This window comes from Montipora foliosa, chromosome 3, assembly GCF_036669935.1.
Source record: "Montipora foliosa isolate CH-2021 chromosome 3, ASM3666993v2, whole genome shotgun sequence".
Lineage (NCBI taxonomy): Eukaryota > Metazoa > Cnidaria > Anthozoa > Scleractinia > Acroporidae > Montipora > Montipora foliosa.
Genome location: NC_090871.1, coordinates 19,087,121 through 19,090,606, shown reverse-complemented (window position 1 = coordinate 19,090,606; position 3,486 = coordinate 19,087,121). Strand labels below are relative to the sequence as shown.

Genomic DNA, 3,486 nt, shown 5'->3' with positions numbered 1-3,486 from the left:
AAAATGGGTCGTTCTGCGTCCTACTCGTATCCACATTTCGAGCAGCCATTTTATTCTTCGTGACCTGTCTTCTTCTCACGCTCGACTAGAGGGATTGCTCGTAGTTTACTTCGGAGATCGTGTTGTCGGATCTTTTAAGGGCCAGAACTGACGCCGTCCAAGTTGTTTTTGAGACTATCTTGGTGTTGAGAACCGCCTACAAGGCCCTGAATAGGACTGTTCCCTAAAGAAATCTTTTGTCAATCGCGGAAAGAGTGTTACACGTTAAAGGAAACCAGAATGTTCACGTGGTGAAAGGATTCTCAAATGACTTCTTCGATTCTTCCGTTGGCACTGAAGCCGGACAGCTTTGAAACCACGTGCATTCATAAACAACAGTTCTTTTCTGCAAAGGCCCTTAACAAACGTTTTTTAATTAAATTATATAAGAATAAAAGCACGCGTCATTTGCGCAGAGTTCGATCCCCAAAACGAGATCGAGTTCGTTCTGACCGAAAGTCGGAATCAGGACGGTCCGGACACGACACTGACTACATACATACCATATAACAGACTTTATTGAACCCTCCTTAAAGGGGCCTTTTCATGGAAACCAATAATAATTATAAAATACTAATTTAACATAATGTATTTAAATCATTACAAGATTTAAAATAACCAATCATCACTATCAATTCACATAACTACTTATCACAATATCAATCACTTCCTAAAAAATCCCTTAGCAGTTTGTTCCTTAAACGCTTCTTAAAGATTATTTCGTTGCTACAAAGTTTCAAATTAGATTCAGGGAATCCATATGCTAACAGTTCGGTAATAAAAGTTCTCTGTCCAGAGGCAGTTTTAAAGAGGGATATTTGAAATTGGCAACTCCTGGTTGTAGATATATTTACATCAGAACGTTTGGTGAAAATAGTGCTCAGGTATTCAGGGGCACGACAATTCATCCATTTAAAAGCCAAAATGGTATTTCGATAGTAAATCTGACTGGATACTGGAAGCCACTTAAGGCGTTTCAGTTCAGGCGTAACATGATCATATTTCCGAATTCCAGCGTTCCCGTGTTCGTTCCTTTCGTTCTTGACCAGCCCCGCCACAAGGCAGGGCGACGAAAAATTTAGTCTAGAGACTCATTCAGTTGTTCTCCTCCACGGAAATCTTTAGTAAAAGGCGAAAGATTTACGCGTGTTGAAGGAAAACCAGAGCTAACAAGGCAATCGATTGCATTGACGATTCTATTCAGCTTGGCGCGGTAACACTGGTGGGATGCCGTATCTACGAGGGCTCAATCACGCATGCGTGATCAGACAAAAGTGTCAATATGCTTCTTCGATTGTTGGAGCCGACGGCTTCGAGCCGCGCGAGTTCACGGCGAAAGTCTCTTTTTGTAGTTTTTAACGAGATTTTTTTATTTAAATTTCAGAGGTTGCAATGAATAAAAAGCCAGTTATTTGCGCACTTCCTCGTAAAAAAAAAACACTGACTCGTTACTAATCGACAGAATCAAGGCGTCCAGACTCGAGAGATCTGACTACAGATGAGTCAGATCTCAGATCTCTCAGGGTGGCTTAGTGGTTATCTATCGGGCCTCCCACCACTATGAGCCGGGGTTCAATTCTGGCCTCGGCTAGCATGTGGGCTGAGTTTCAGTCGATCTCATCTGACTTGAGGGTTTTTCTCCGGGGACTTCGGTTTTCCTCCCTCATCAAAATCGACTCACAGCTAATTAACATCTAGCTGTGGTGCTGTGCTCCGACATCAAACATGGACTGTATAGCGGCAGCCAGAGGCGCCTTTGTATGCTTTCAGCCCGATGTCGTGAGCCGCGCCCTTCGCAATTCAGTCCTCGACTGCAAGTAAGGGTGATTAGCACTAGCAATATTTATTTATTTATTTGGCATCAAAGTTGTTGAATTGCTTTATTACGAGCCCCGCCACTAGGCAGGGCGACGAAAAATTAGTCTAATGACTCATTCAGTTGTTCTCCTCCACGGAAATCTTTAGTAAAAGGCGAAAGATTTATGCGTGTTGAAGGAAAACCAGAGCTAACAAAGTAAAGGTATGCATTGACAATTACTTTCAGCATGACGCGATAACACAGGTGGGATGCCGTATCGACGAGCGCTCAATCACGCATGCGTGTTCGGGAGTGTCAATGTACTTCTTCGATTGTTGTAGCCGACGGTTTCGAGCCGGGCGAGTTCACGGCGAAAGTCTCTTTTTGTTGATTTTATAGGGCTTTCTTAACTTAAATTCCTCAGACTGCAATGAAGTATCAAAAGCCTGTAATTTGCGCACTTCCTTCATATAAACTATCTCAGGCTCGTTACTAACCGACGGAATCACGGTTTCAGGACACGAGATATCTGAATACAGCGTTTCATTCCACGTTCGCGTCAAAGTTATTCCTTTAATTCATGAGAAGCCCCGCCACAAGGCAGGGCGACAAGAAATTGGTCAACAGACTCATTCCATTGTTCTCCTCCACGGAAATCTTTAGTAAAAAGCGAAAGATTTGTACGTGGTGAAGGAAAACCAGAGCTAAAAAATGGCATTGACGATTCCATTCAGCTTGGCGCGGTAACACAGGTGGGATGCAGTATCTACGAGCGCTCAATCACGCATGCGTGTTCAGAAGTGTCAATGTACTTCTTCGATTGTTGGAGCCGACGGCTTCGAGCCACGCGAGTTCACGGCGAAAGTCTCTTTTTGTAGTTTTTACCGAGATTTTTAAATGTAAATTTCAGACGTTGCAATGAAGAATGAACAGCCTGTTATTTGCTTACTTCCTCATGAAAAGTAGCCCATGCTGGTTACTAACCGACAGAATAAAGGCGTCCGGACGCAAGAGATCTGATTACAGCGTTCGGTTGCACGATAGCATCAAAGTTGTTGAATTGCTTTATGACGAGCCCCGCCACAAGGCAGGGCGATGAAAAATTAGTCTACAGACTCATTCAGTTGTTCTCCTCCACGGAAATCTTTAGTAAAAGGAGAAAAATTTATGCGTGTTGAAGGGAAACCAGAGATACTTTGGCTGAGGTCGCTCGGAGCGTTTTTTGAAATTGACGCGTTTATGCCCATAGGACACGGTATCCAATAAAGTGGGCAATCACGTATTTAAAGCTGTTAATGGGCTTCGATTCTCTCGGTCAGCACCGCGGCCGACGGCGTCGAACCACTCTCATACAAAGCGAAAATCCTTTTTTTGTAGGCTTAAAACAACTTTATTCTGTGAGATGCCGCAGGCAGCCACCGTGACAATTCGGGCCCATTCTCTTTTTTAAATTTTTTTTTCTTCGTATCTTCGTAGTCACAAATGTGCATACCCCAGGCATAGTAGATTAACCGCTTGATAAGAATCCCGTATGATTTCGAAAATGGCGGCCAACTTTAATTTCAGAGTTCAGTTTTGACCACATGAAGCAAGACTTTTGCTTTTTTAGTTCATTCATGGACACCGTGGATGAGACATTGTGATGAAAC

The 3,486-nt window shown here is 43.2% G+C and overlaps 4 non-coding genes across 4 annotated transcripts; all 4 read right to left on the bottom strand.

Moving 5' to 3' along the window:
- Nucleotides 1-1,086: 1,086 nt before the first annotated feature.
- Nucleotides 1,087-1,208, bottom strand: LOC137998156 (U5 spliceosomal RNA). The gene has a single exon (XR_011122722.1). It is a non-coding gene; the product is annotated as a U5 spliceosomal RNA (small nuclear RNA).
- A 719-nt stretch (nt 1,209-1,927) lies between these two features.
- LOC137998235 (U5 spliceosomal RNA) lies at nt 1,928-2,048 on the bottom strand. Its single transcript, XR_011122796.1, has one exon. It is a non-coding gene; the product is annotated as a U5 spliceosomal RNA (small nuclear RNA).
- A 375-nt stretch (nt 2,049-2,423) lies between these two features.
- LOC137998175 (U5 spliceosomal RNA) lies at nt 2,424-2,544 on the bottom strand. The gene has a single exon (XR_011122740.1). It is a non-coding gene; the product is annotated as a U5 spliceosomal RNA (small nuclear RNA).
- Nucleotides 2,545-2,910: 366 nt separating this feature from the next.
- Nucleotides 2,911-3,031, bottom strand: LOC137998190 (U5 spliceosomal RNA). The gene has a single exon (XR_011122756.1). It is a non-coding gene; the product is annotated as a U5 spliceosomal RNA (small nuclear RNA).
- Between the last annotated feature and the right edge of the window lie 455 nt (nt 3,032-3,486).